General features: G+C 30.1%; 1 long non-coding RNA gene across 1 annotated transcript; it reads left to right on the forward strand.

The window, feature by feature from the left end:
- Positions 1–1,018: 1,018 nt before the first annotated feature.
- On the forward strand, positions 1,019–1,851 carry LOC145324393 (uncharacterized). The gene is made up of 3 exons (XR_013881274.1): positions 1,019–1,122; positions 1,368–1,433; positions 1,810–1,851. It is a non-coding gene; the product is annotated as an uncharacterized LOC145324393 (long non-coding RNA).
- Positions 1,852–15,218: the final 13,367 nt, after the last annotated feature.

A 15,218-nucleotide genomic window follows, 5' to 3' on the forward strand; every position in this document is an offset into this window, starting at 1 on the left:
TAATAGTATCCAAAGAACTTGATAGAATATTACCAAAGTGAATAATAATTTATTTATTTTGAATTTTAATTAGCAATGAAATTTACAAATAAAATTTTTACTCATTAATAAAAATGCAAATAATACAAACTAAAAACTGTCTGAGGGAAACCCAACGATAGCTTTCTAACAGTTAAAATTACCAAAGTAAAAGATAGAAAAATTTTGGGAGAGAAAAAAACTTTATTTTAACAAAAGCCATTAATATATAGGTTTATAAAAAGTTATGTTTTTTACTTTAAACTAGCTACCTGAATTTGATTCTATACTTTATCTACACACACACACACAGCTTTTTCATTAGCGTTTTATATGAACCACTGCGCCATCCCAAAACTAGTTTATTAGGCTAGAAATAGGCCTAGGCTTGAAATAGGCCTGGAATAATATTTTCCTACGTTTCCCATCCCTTATCCCTGTGTTTACTAAATAATATTATTAGAGCCTTCTTATTTACAATATGGAAACTGATGTTACTATTGAAATGAGAATTGGAAGAACTAAATTTGGTAAGGTTATCTTGAGAAATAAATTTAAACATATCAATCAAAATTGAAAATTATGATTTTAAACTAAATTTTAAAAAACATGTTTTACAAATACAATGATTTTTATTTGCAATTACTTTTGAGGTCAATGTAACACTAAAAGAAAAAAATACTAATTCATGATGGAATTTTAGAAAACAAAGACTTTGAGAGAAAATACTATGCTTCATATGGTTATTGCTGGGAGATAAGAAACTATACTATCACTGATGCACTCAAAATAGGACAGTTCTATGATTATTTATAAAAAAAGCTAAAGACTTTTAATGGCCAATTAGAATTATTTACATCTTCTTAAAACTGCTTTTCTGTGAACTTAAGAGTTATAAAATTGTTACATGCTTTTGCTTAACTTAGTTTTGCAAATGTCAATAATTCTCTTTTTCATACTGAATTAAGAGATAATTGATTTAACTGAGAAAATCAATTGAACTTGTTGAACAGCTGTGAGCTTTAGTAACAGCTTTGCTGCCAGAAATATTACTGTGAACAATTTGAAAGTCTCTGTAACTGATCAGACACTTAGAACCTTCAGGTTTCAATACATACAAATATATTTAATTTAATGTATAAAAGTAAGAGTCTAGCTGAAGTAAATGTGTAAAATTTTAACATAGAATTAATCAGCCAATAAACTAGTATGCAAATATTACATGTTTTTTTACATTCTTTCTTAAAATATAGAACATTAGAATTAGTCTTTCTACTTTTAATTCTTAATAGCATAAGCTGCATTGTAATCTGCAATGCAAACAAATATTGTATATATATTAAAATTAGTATACCAGCTTCTGAAACTCACAGAGATGATTTGATTGAGATCAAGGAAGGTGAGGGCAGAGCAAGGTAAGTTTATTCATATTCATCTCAGCAGCATTTTTATTCTTTTCTTTTATTAAATTTAAACAGAGTCATAAATCAAACAAATGTAAGATACAAATACAATTAAAATTGTTATAACATTAAACAACCTAAATCCTAATCAGTTCTGTCTGGGTAACCATAAATAGATCACTATGAATATGTCTACTTTGCCCAAAATAGATTAAACAAAGGTATCTTTGTTACATTAAATTATAGAACCTAGTTAGTATCGTCAAAATAAACCTTAATAAAGTCCATCAACTTTCATATTTTTCAACAATTCCATGTTAATTCTAGAAGTAAACTTTTCATTATCTAACATAAATATCAACTAAAAAATAAGAAATCTGTACTTTAGGTATGAAGTAAATGTAAGATTGGATTCTTATTTTGACCCAAGGTAAAATTAATATAAAAATTCTGCATTATCTTTAATTAATCTATAAGACATTAACATTAATATTTTCAACATAACATTTTTGCTTATTAAATTGGTTATAAAATAATGCAAGTCTGAAGAAGAATATTGCTAATAATTTTAGCTTTTCTCCTCCTGTTAAAAGGATTGACTGATTTTTTATCCTTACCTAAAGAGTTACCAAACCTCTTCATTATAATCAATACTTGATTATTTACATTTAATGGTTCAATTCTTTAATTCCTATTTCATTTTAGAAAACCTGAAAAATGTGTGTCCTATCTAAACAATGATTTTCTACAGGGATATTTTAGGCTATCCTCTTAATATATAAAGTAGTAAGCTTTTTTGTCTGTTGTGAAGGATCTCTCTAACTGCTGAACCAATAAGGTCCTCCTTTACAGTGACGCTACTTATAGTCTTGGATGGTTTTAGGCTATTTTTTTATAGTCCAGGTAGGTATGGTTTTAGGCTATTTTTCTGCCCTTCCATATTCCTTAGATATAGAGCCCCTAGATGCTTGTGGCGCAGCTGCTAGTACTATATATTATATATCGCAATAAATATTTTTCTCGTATTCATTCGAATCCGGTGAATAGGAACCAGTTCTCATCCATACGAAAAAATTATGTCTAGCATTGTATTATATCCAGCTTTCTATGAATAAAAAAATGGGTACTAGAACAAACGTCAGAGCGACAAACGTCAGAGAGACAAACGTCAGAGCGACAAACGTCAGAGAGACAAACATCAGACTGGACAAACGTCAGACTACACAAACATCAGAGTGGTACAAAGGTCAGACAAATTTAGCTTTTTGTAAAAGTCTGACGTTTTTATAAACCTTAAAAACTATGTTTGTATTCATTGTTTTGGTGAATGAATTAAGTCAAGTATAAGATATTTTTGTTTTTTTTACCCTAGATTTAGTACTGCTTTAAACCTTGCTCTTGCACATTAAAAATAACACTATAGTAAACAACTATACCTTATATTATGTTTTTTGGGATAAGTAAAAGTATATGTATTGTATAATTTATAAAATTAAAGTATGTGTTAGGGTGTGTCAAATTCAATTTTATTTTCAATAGTGATATGTAAAACAATGTAAATAGATTTTAACTCTGTTTTTATAAATAAGCTCTATCAATAGAAAAAAATAAGGATGACAACATCCATAAGTAGCCAAGCAAAAAAAAACAAGTAGATTTAAAGTGTATTTATAAAATCAAGAATAGATTTATTGGAAAAAATAAACACAAAACCTTGTTTTATTTTGTATGATAAAGACGGTGAAAGTAAATTACATACTAGATGCGCATAACAATGGAAAAAATATTATTATTTTGATATCTTTAACTGAAAAATTTTGAAAATCGGACCAAAAACAACAAAGATATGGGGAAAAATGTGGAAAATATAAAAATAGCCTAAAACCTGCAAAATGGCAGTCTGACTGTCATTGCTGTTTTCTTCAAACGACGGAAAATTTAATTTTGATATCTTTACTGAAAAAAATTAGAAAATCGGACCATAAACACCAAAGATATGGGGGAAAATGTGGAAAATATAAAAAAAGCCAAAAACCTGCTAAAAAGCGGCCCTACCATCTTGAGTGTTTTATGATTAATTGTGATCCTTAATGATAGGAATGTTGTCAAAAAATCTTTTATAGGAGCTGAGTAAATCCCCCATACATTATGGACTTACTGTCTGACGGACGGACTTACTGACGGACGGACATACAAAGTGAATTATAGAGTAGCATATTGTTCAAATGGATGTCAAACAAACATATGTAGCAAGTCTGTGATAAGTAAAACCATTTTTAATCTTTTTACAATTGATTAATCCTCAAAAACAATGAATACAAAACATAATTTTTACAAATTTTTATAAAACGTCAGACTTTTACAAAAAGCTTAATTTGTCTGACCTTTGTACCACTCTGATGTTTGTATAGTCTGATGTTTGTCCAGTCTGACGTTTGTCTCTCTGACGTTTGTCTCTCTGACGTTTGTCGCTCTGACGTTTGTCCTAGTACCAAAAAATGTACAATCATTCTATATCTGCCGAAAGCTGTTTATAATACGATGCGAGAAATAACTATTCTTTCAATATTTGGAAAACAGACAGGCATACTTACAGTTACACTTTAACTTTGTCATTTTATAAAATAATTATGTTTTCTTACTTAATTACATCAATAGTAACAAAAATACAAACTGTAGTGTGTGGATGAAAATGTTGACAACAAGTTTAGGTAAATCTTATTTTCTTCATAAGTTTCATAAAAATTTATGTAATATGTAGTTTTTGAAACTTTCTAAACTTTTTTTAAATTTTTCAACTTCTAAATTCTAAGACCCCTGCTTGGTTGTCTACCACCCTGGTTATCACCTACAAGTGTTTGCTCTGGTTCTCAGTATATTAAAGATATGCAAAAGGTAGGATAAAATTAAAATGTATTTCATTTTTTGCTTTTAAAATTATTATTTTAATTTACTTTGATTTGATCTAAAGTAAGAGTAAAAAAATAATTTTAAATCATGTCTAGAAATCTGGAACAGATGAAATGAAGGCATATGATGATGCATTGTCTGAATACATATACCCAATCACGTCTATGGATAGGTTTTATGTTTTCCTTGAAGATATCATACTATTCATTTACTATAATTAGATAGTGGCTAATAAAATAGCCACAATCACCAAATAGAATATTTACATGAACTTAATTTGTAAAGGTACCCCGCATTAGAAGGATGTACCCGAGCCTGTACAGTCACAAAGTCTTTTGTAAAGGTAAATATTTTATAGGATAAAAGTATATACAAAATATATCTGATATGGTTGGATTTTTTCACCTTTAAAAGTCTGGATATCATTGAGCAGTTCCTGATTTAATGAAGATGATATATTTTTTGATAAATTCCAGTGGATCAGAACCAGTTCTCATCCAAACGAGAAAAAAAATTGTCTAGCATCGTATTATATCCAGTTTTTTATGAATAAAATGTACAATCATAAAATTAAAACCAGATTTTTAGCCCGTGCCTTAGGCATATCGGGGCTAAAAAAAACTGGTTTTAATCTTACTGTATATTTTATATCAGCGGAAATCTGTTTATAATACAAAGCGAGAAATAACTATTATTAGTTCAGAGGACGTGAACCTTTTGCTATGAGGGCTACATTCAGGAAACATTAACTCAAAAACAATTTATTAATGAATCTTAATTTGTGTCTAAATATTATTATTAATAGATATAAAAATTAGAAAATATTTTAATTTGTATACTAAATTTGAGTTATATATATTGTGAAGTTTGATTTTCAAAAGGAGGTTATGTACACCAGGAATTTGTTTATTTATGGACACTGCTTAGGATTTGACAAAGATTGCAAAAGTATGATAGATAAAAAAATCTCAAAATCTCCTATTTTATTAACTGACAATCATACAGACCAATTAAGTTATATAATAAATGCACCTTACATATATGACCAGGTGAATTATTCACAAAAAATATATACTTATTTTAGATAGCAACTGAAAAAGAAAAGTCTTGCCAAAAATGTTTTAGATATTTGGAATTAAACAAGGATGACAACATCCATAAGTAGCGAAGCACAAACAATTAAATAAGAATTTAGATATTATTTGTCAAAAGCATGTATTAGGAAAAAAATCACGAAACCTTTTCAACATTTGTTTTTAATTTCTTAATATTTATATTTCAGTACTATGACTAACAGACTGACGGTCAAAGTAAACTACATACTGGATGCTCAAAGCAACGGGAAATTGAATTTTGATATTTTTAACTACAAAAATTTTTACAAACGGACCATAAACACCAAAGATATGAGGAAAAATATAAAAAATATAAAGATAGCCAAAAACCTCCAAAAAGGCAGTCTGACCGCCATTGATGTTTTCTTGAAACGATAGAAAATTTAATTTTGATTTATATAAATGAAAAACTTTAGAAATCGGGCCATAAACACCAAAGGTAAGGAGAAAAATGTGAAAAATACAAAAATAGCCTAAAACCTGCTTAAAGGCAGTCTGACCGTCATAGTTGTTTTTTGAAACGACAGGAAATTTAATTTTGATACTATAACTGAAAAAATTTTGGAAATCGGACCATAAACACTAAAGATATGGAGAAAAATGTGAAAAATACAAAAATAGCCTAAAACCGGCTAAAAAGCGGTCCTACTGCAATTGATGTTTCATAGTTAATTCTGCTCCTTAATACTGGGAATGTTGTCAAAAAATTTCAGCTTTTTATCTTTTATAGGAGCCGAGAAAATCACGTTTCCCCCAAACTAAGACGGACAGACGGACAGACGGTTATACGGACAGACGGACAGACGGACATTTCAAATTATAGAGTAGCTTCGCTACTAAAAAAAATATAATAACTAGGTATGATGGTATTTTCAGGTCTTAAATATAGTTTTGAATTACCATCAGAAAAAGTAACAAAATAAACCATAGAGGGAAAAATTTTACCAAAATAAATAACCATTTTAAAAAGGAACAAACATATTTAAATAACAAAAAGTTTAGTGTAATAAGTAAATAACTAAAAGTTGTTTAAAAATTAGTTTTCCTATAATTTACTTAATTGATTATTTGGGAGGTGCCGGGCTAAACCAAGTTTTTCAACTACAAGTAATCATTACTTAACTTTTTATTCTTTGTTAGCAACGCAACTACTCTATAACAAAGTAGAATGATGTCTGTCCGTCCGTCTGTCCGTCCCATAAGATCTCGGTAACCACTGAACCGATCGGATTCTACTATTTAGGGAATATACCTACTGGTCCTGTGGTGCTTTAAAAAAAAATCCCCCCGACAAACGTTTTTTAGGCATTTAATTTAAAATGTGATGGTGCTATTTTTTTAAGTTAAAGAATCACATCAACGTTTTTTCAATTGGACTGGTCTTTCTTAAATGCAACTCTTTTATATAAAAAAAATAGGGTGTGTGTCTTGCTGTCTGTCTTTGTGTCTGCATTTCGCTATCCGCTGAACTGATATGGTTCTCCTTGATAGTGAAACTTCTTATATGTCCCGGAAAGGTCAACAACAATTTAACAAAATGGTGCTATTAAACAGACAGATGGACTCTAGGATTTATAAAGAAGCTTTACTATCAACGGATTTAGATTTTTAAAAAATGGTCAATTTAATGTGGACAAAACAAAACTACAGAAAAATAGCATTAATTTTTAGGCTTTTCTTTCAAAGACAACCCTAAAAGTTAGGAATATAAATCAACAGACATATCTCTAGAAAAGTATTGGCCTATGGTTTTTCAAATTTTCTCATTGATCTTGGAAGTTCTCTGGGTAAAAAGATAAATTATTTTTGTTTTAATTTTTAAATTCTCCAAGTCTTTCATATTTACGTTTTCCAAATGTTATATATTTAGGTCTATGGTTTGGACAATCTGTATTTGGCTTGGCAGATCTGTGGATCTCACTGGTAGTCTTTGCAAAGAAATGGATCAAAAATACTAAATGATTGATCTTAATGATATTTATAAGCTTATTATTAAAATTAATATTCTTTATTTTAAATGTGTAATAAGGGCAAAATAAATATTACAGTTTGATAATGGATGTCCTTTTATTTACAATTTGCTTAAAGCAAACAGTTATAATTGCAAGTTAAAGAATACAATTGTTGTATAGAATTAAACTTTATCCTGAGGATTTTTTTTTATTTAGATCCACCATTCCTAAATGCCTTGAGTGTCCTGCTTTGCTTGGAATGGCCATAAAATAGTTTTTTAGCAGAAGAGGGGGGGGGGGAGGGACATTGAATAGGATTATACTTTAGAAGTGTTAATGTTTGTTTGTCCTACTGTTGCAGAGTTTCCTTTCTATTGAAGTCTAAATGTGATTTGAATTCAAGTAAATACTTTTAAAAATCACTCAACCTAATAACGAAAAAATCACCAAATCTTATTAAATAAGATCAATACAATAACAAGATATCAGATAGGTATACTCAAGAGAGCACATCTAATTAAAATATGAATAGATATGCACATTAGCAAAGATCTAAATATCATTATTTTTAAGCTTTTTATTTGCAAACTATTAAATTCTTTTTTTCTTTTTCTAATGATTTACACAAGTTTAATTGATAGATTTATAATCAATTATTCTATCATATATTATAAACAAATAAATTATATCTACTAGTAAATTTTTAATCATTTTTCAGTGAAGAAATTTTAAGGAGTTGTGAAAAAGGCTATGCGTTTAAACGTCCCTGATAAACTGAGAAGCAATATTAGTTTTACCTCATAGTAGGGGAGATAAATAGTTAGTCATAATAGCCTAAAACCACAACAAGCTTCCCCGAAAAGCATCCTCCGATTAGACCAACCATTCCTAATATCTAAAGCTTCAGACGAAACAAATTCTACGACTTTATATTACAGGATATAGGATAGAATTTTTTAAAAACATACTCATCTTATTATAGGACGTATGTATATGCCTTTAAATAAAAACATAAAAAAAAACTTTGAACACTGTTGGGTACCAGTATAATTCATATTCCAATGGCTCCTCCCTCTCTGCTAAATGCGAATTGTCTAAATACTAATATTTTTTACTGATGTATGATTTTTATGTTCTTTTTGTAAGTCCCTCTGAGAAATAAAAAAGAATAAATTTGTGTAGCTGGACAAAGTGTCTCAAAAATCAGCCTTGTGACGTCATAAAAATGAGGGTTTATCCATCTCTTTTTTATGGGTTTTCTTTCCCACTTCTCCTCTCAAGTCCCTCATTTTTATGACGTCAAATGGCTGATTTTTCAGACACTTTGGCCAGGTACACAAATTTATTCTTTTTTATTTCTTATTTCATTAGGGACAGAAAATGATAATAAATTTAAAACTCTTGCACTAACGAGAGTGCAGGGAAAAGGATTGGTATGTCAACAACCACCCAAGAGATACATCAGTTTTTCATTAAAAGGACAAAATGACTAAAAAATCAGCCATGTGACGTCATAAAAATTAGGGATTATCCATCTCTTTAGGGGTTTTATTCCCACCTCTCCTCTTATCTCCAGCTTTTTTATGACGATACATGCTGATTTTTGAGTCGATTTGTCGATCCCTCTACGCCTGCAGTTATTTGTTAAAATTCTAAGTTTGTTAAATTCCAATGGAATTGTCCTATCCTATTTATGCCTACAGCACAATTTGATCATTCTAAAATGAGATAATATACAGTTGAACCTGATTCAACAATCTAAAAATGCATGTGAGCAAGAATAAATATTTCCATTATGTTATAAAGGATGGTGATTTGCAGCGCAGCTACTTTTTAATAATTTTACTGCTGTATGTGTTTGTCACAAACAAAGATTTTTATTAGCAAAGCTATTCTAAAATTAACTTCTTCTGTCCGGCTATCCATTCGTCAGTCTGTCCTTTGGTCCGTCCATATCGCTTGGAGGAAATGTATACAAATCATAAACTTGATTCGTCGTTCTCTGTAGGTCATTAATCTTAAAAAGTCATCAAAATTGTTCAAGAATAAAGGTTTCGTGATTTATTTCTTATATTTATTGCATTTCAACAATCTTAGATTTTTTTATGACAAATGGGGGTAGCAAAATAGCCTAAAATAAACCCTGTTGATTAATTCTAATAGCCTAAAAGCATCACCTATTCACACAATGAACAGACAAAGACGTACCAATAAAATATGATTTATAGATTTGCTTCGCAACTTGTAAAGGGTCAAAAACTATAATTATTTTGCTCCCTCATCTGATCGTGATGAAAAACTGTTTTTATACATATTTATCAATGTTTCTCAGGCAGCACTATACAATTTCGGGAGGGAGGGAACATTGCATTGTAAATTTTTCTGGTCTCTAAAGTTTTTATGTTTTCTCATTAGTTTTCTTTAAAAACTTAATGGTTGATTTTAATGATTTAAAGTTATTGAGATTCCTTTAATGATGTATAAAATTAAAATGGAAGGAACTCTGTGATTATTACCAGCAGCAGTATTCTTAAAAGCAAAGCTATGCATGAAGATGGCAGCCTATACCAATAACGAAATTAATTAAGGGAAAAAAAACGGAACCTAAACGTGTATTTTAGCTGTTGTTGGGGGGCAACTCATCGTAAAATTAACGACCTCTCCATTTGTCTCCCAAATATTATTTTTAATTTATTTCACTTGTTGGTTATACCTTATACCTTGGGGGGAAGGAGATCTATACTCATATTATAGCTAGAGTTCTTAATGTCAATTAAACTTCTGATGGGCTAGTTATAGAAAAGTAGCAATGTTAACAAATCCCTAAGAACGAAAGAACTTAAGTAAAATAGAGCTTTAAATGTGTTACATAAAAAGATTACTTTCATGTGCAACAAATTAAGATCTTGCGCTTTAAAAGTGTTAGTAAGATATAAACAGCTTTGTTGATTGAATTTGTAAAAATGACAATATGACCCATAGAAATGATCTAAAAATAAGTATAGGAATTAAATTTGGGGAACTCTCAGACTAAATAAACCATGGAATTTCAGCAAATTTCAAGATTCTTTTAAAAGCAACTAAACCTAATTTTTGTTGAACATAATTGTAAATTGTTTATGTCCATAACAATGCAAGTTTGAAATATTTAGATTAGAAAATAATAACAGTGGTAGCTCTTCAATGCTACGTCTTGAAATAAGACAGCAAAGCACTAAACAGCGACTGTTGCTGAAATACAGAGGATATTCAGAAAGTGTCATGTGTGACGTTATAAAAATAGGTCTATTATCGTCTTTTTTATGGGTTCCTTTCTCACTTGTCTCATCCTTTCTTTTAGACGTATTCTTATGACGTCACACATGATACTTTCCACAAATACAGAACAATTATGTCCATTATTAGCGCAGCTAAAACCAGCAAACACAGTTGAAATGAGAAAATAAACTTATATATTTAGATATATTTAAGCAATTTACTTTCTTGCTAAAGCATTGTAATTTCACTAATATTTCAATTTTGATTGTTTCTTCAGTGTTTAGTTCATTATTTAAAGGAATCCTATAATAAAAAAAGGAATTTAGTTTTCTTTTTATAAAAAAAGATTAGTCATTACTGTTAAATAATACTTGTTTGTCTTATAACATCAATGATTATATAGGTGAATGACTCTAGATTCAGCTAGATCTTCAATAAAAAAGATAGTTGTATAAAGGGCACAAGAAGTTTTATAAAAAATTTTATTATAAAATATAAAAGGTCTCTCTTTGATCTAATTAAAATATAGTTAGAAAATTCCAATATTATCCTTTATTTTATAGATTAAGATTATTTGTGGAAAATTGTGTACACTGAAGGTTTGTACAGCCAAGAATTAATCAATGTCGTCAAATAGTTCAAGCCAGCGAATAAGAATTGTTTATAACACTTTGGGGACCAGTATAAATAAACATGGATTTTAAGGGATAAAGGAATTGCCGATAAATTTAAGTACATCCCCAATGGCGTGATAGTACACATTTTTTTCCTTCTGTAAATTTAAATTAATGGTTTGAATGGTTGGATATTTAACTGAATGAACCAACAAATCAAAATTCAATGGAAGTCCCCAAAGATGTTGAGCTTTTGGGACTAGTGTAATAAACAGTCCAATGTCCCCTCCCTTCCTAATAATTAATAGCTCAATATCCCCTCCCTTCAGGCATGAAAAAGACAATTTGACTAATTAAATTTAGCTGCAATGAACCCATCCTACTATGAAGTATAATGTTTATAACCTGAACAATGTTATTAACTCACACTTTTTACCCAACTCACCAATAAAATTAAATATGACAAAAAGGCTCGGCTCAAAATTACTCTGTTAAACAGGTTCAAAGGACAGTCTAAAAATATGCTATTGTCTTTAAATAAAAATGATTGGTGACCCCTAGCCTAGAGCATAACAGAGCATAAAGAGCGTAGCAAGCAGAAAACCCTTTTAACGTCTTAAGTTATGGCGCAGTTTTTAGCCGAGATTTGCATTTACCCCCTTAGAACCTTCAATTGGAGGCACTAAGTTTTACGCCCAAGTCGCAGGTACCCTGTATCCAATAGAGTATAACTTAACCTAGCCTAATGCAACACCAGATAGTAACTACCCCTATTTTTAAACAATTTTTTTAAATAAAAATATGTACTCGGCACTTTGAGAGAAACCACCAAGAGTATGTATCCTATTATATAAAGTAGTAAGCGTTTTTTGTCTGTCCCGAAGGATCTTGCTAACCGCTGAACCGAAATTGTTCTCCTTTACAGTGAAGCTTCTTATAGGTCCTGGGAAGGTTTTAAACTATTTTTGAAGAGGGTTTCTTCACCCCCCTTTCCCCAAAAAAATATTTTTAACTCTTTTGAAACTCAAATTTAAAATGGGATGAGGTCGACTTTTCACCCTCCTACCAGTGCCCCTAGAGGGTTCTAATGGCGTAGCCCCTAGTGTTACTTATAATGTAATGTTACCCTTCATAGACAGAGTGTCTTGAATAAATTACCCGAAGAAAAAAAACATTTGAAAGTAACAGAGTCTACCCTTCAAACCTGACAGGGATATAAGGATAAGTAGGAGATTACTAAAAAAATTATGGATTTGTAAATAAATTTATCAAACAGGGGTATTTTTATACAAAGGAACAAAAGTATTGCTTTACTTAACTTATTTACAAAAGATAAAAAGCTTTTCGTAATTTTTAATAAAATTTTCGGCATGGGAATTTAATGAACCCGGTATTAGTGTCGGACTGATTATGACGTAACAAAAAAAATTAGCCAATGAGAGGATATTATTGACCAATGGTAAAATTCATAGTAGCCTCCCATTGGCTAATTTTTTTGTTACGTCATAATCAGTCCGACACTAATACCGGGTTCGAATTTAATATTTTACAATGAAATGAGGGTTAGTATTCAACCTCTTCTACTTTTTCCTGCTGGTTGACTTGATGTGTTTTTATAAATCTTTTTCGTGCTATTGGACCATCCCTGTGAGCTGAGCGAAAAAATAGACCACACGCATATAGCAATTTTTTCCTTCGCGCTCTATTTCAGTGCACATTTGAGGTGTGCATGCAAAACTTTAGCAGTTAGTGTATCGAATAGCGCGCGAAAGTACTATCATAGAGGGTCAACCAGAAACAATCATTCATATCAAATCACATAAGATTCATACTGTACTGATATGGAGAGGATAGCCAGTTTCTCTATAAACCACTGCATATATGGACATACTTTCATTTCATTAAGGCGGGAAATGACATTGGACTGTATATTGCACTTGGACCCAAAGTTTTTTTAACCACGTTATCTTTGGGTACTTTTATTAAATTTTGATTGGTTGGTTTCAAACTAGCAGTGTTCAAACTTTTCAAAAATAATTTTAATTTTTAAACGGGATAATTTTGTTTATGATCATTGAGCAAGGGCATTTAAATCAATATATCATCCATTGTCTTATGTCTTAAGATTCTTGTATTCCAAAGGTTATAAATGATAAGTAAAAAATAGGGGTTCTTTTGCTTACACTAAAGAACATTTTCACATTTAAATGTTTTTATGGCAATAAGTGTAATTTATATGGAGTTTTTTTTGACCATACGAAAATTCTAATGTGAATTATTTCTAACAGCAAATCTTTTCTAAAGTACATCTGCATTTTTACGTTTGTCCAGCAGATCTATAGTATAGATGTTTATACAGACAACTACCTCCCTTTTTTTTCAAAGACCTCTTTCGTCTGTTTCTAAATTTTTTTCTGTGGCTTGGCTGTGTTAATATAACCGACACCATTGGTTGATTTTCAATGACTCAATGGAAAGGTTGCACACGGCGGTTGCGATGAAGAGATACTGTTATTTAACCTTTCCCCCTCTAGTGTTTTACTCTAATGTTTGTCCCTATGGAGAATAGCCCTGTCGTTTTAATACCTTGAGTTGTCATTTGTTTATAGGGCAAAATATAAAGTTTGTTTAAATAAAGCATTAATCCAAAAGTACGAGTTTGTACCCAAAAATTCATTTTTATGTATTTTTACAAATTTAGATTTTTAGGACAAGTTTATATAAGAACGTCATTATAATGCAATTTTAGATATTTTTTTTCTGATTCTGAAAGAAATATCTGTTAATCAGTGAAAACCTTCAAGTTGCTAAGTTATAGTTTATATTTTTGTCTATTTGCTTTTTTCAGTAAGTTTTATGTGAATATTGTCGTTCTTGTTACTAATATGCATGTTATATGTAAGTATATAATTATTAGAGAGCTTGCAAATAAAGTTATTTATGGACTATACCTGTCACCAAATAGCACTGGTGTTTTTCTTTTCTCTTTAAAACAAAGATGACAACATCATTAAGTAACGAAGCATAAAAATCATGGATTAATATACGGACAAAGTTATTTAAAGAGCAGGTGTTAAGTGGTCATAAATTAAGAATAACAATAAAAATATCACGAAAGCTTTCACATGTGGCACATTATTTACGAAAAAAAACATTTTTCTGCATGAGGTCTCAGATTTTGATAAAAACTTCCAGTCCCCTTCATTTGGTCATAAAACTAAGGGCTGGGTGATTTTTAACCTTTTTAATCCATTTAAAGTCCGATTTTTCGCGCATTTTCTCACTGTGGTGTTTTCACAATGAAAAAAAGGCATTTTTTCATGATTTTCAAGTTTAAAATTTTTACATTAAATTACAACTTACAGACATGTTTTATATATCAAATTAATCCCCCAGATGGGTACAATATAGAATTTGTCTTTAAAATCACAAAAATCATGAATTACAGGGTGTCCCAAGAAAAATGTCAAAACAGTTTTTTTAAACTTTTGACACTGTGAGGAAACAAAGTTTGCCCATTTCTTGCCTTGAGAGTGAATATCATCCATTTTACAACACATATGAAGTAAATTTGGCGTGGTAACTCCAAATTTGGACACCTGAGAAATTTTTGAAACACCCTGTAAAAGTGATTTTTGCGTCTGTAGAGCTAAAAATTGGTCCAAATTGATTTTTTTTTCAAATTAGTCTAAAAAGTATCTAAGTATGTTAGGCCATAGTGTTTTCTGACCAGATTACAATTTTTATATTTTTTGGACACCCTGTATTTTCAAAAAAATGAGAAATTTTTTTCTCGTATTCATTTGAATCCGGTGGATAGGAACCGGTTCTCATGAATACGAAAAAACTATGTCTAGCATCGTATTATATCCAGTTTTCTACGAATATAGAAATGTACAATCATAAGATTAAAACTAGTTTTTTTAGCCGGTGCCTCCGGCACCACGG

The sequence above is a fragment of the Acartia tonsa genome, chromosome 7 (genome assembly GCF_053477335.1).
Source record: "Acartia tonsa isolate MP-2025a chromosome 7, ASM5347733v1, whole genome shotgun sequence".
Lineage (NCBI taxonomy): Eukaryota > Metazoa > Arthropoda > Copepoda > Calanoida > Acartiidae > Acartia > Acartia tonsa.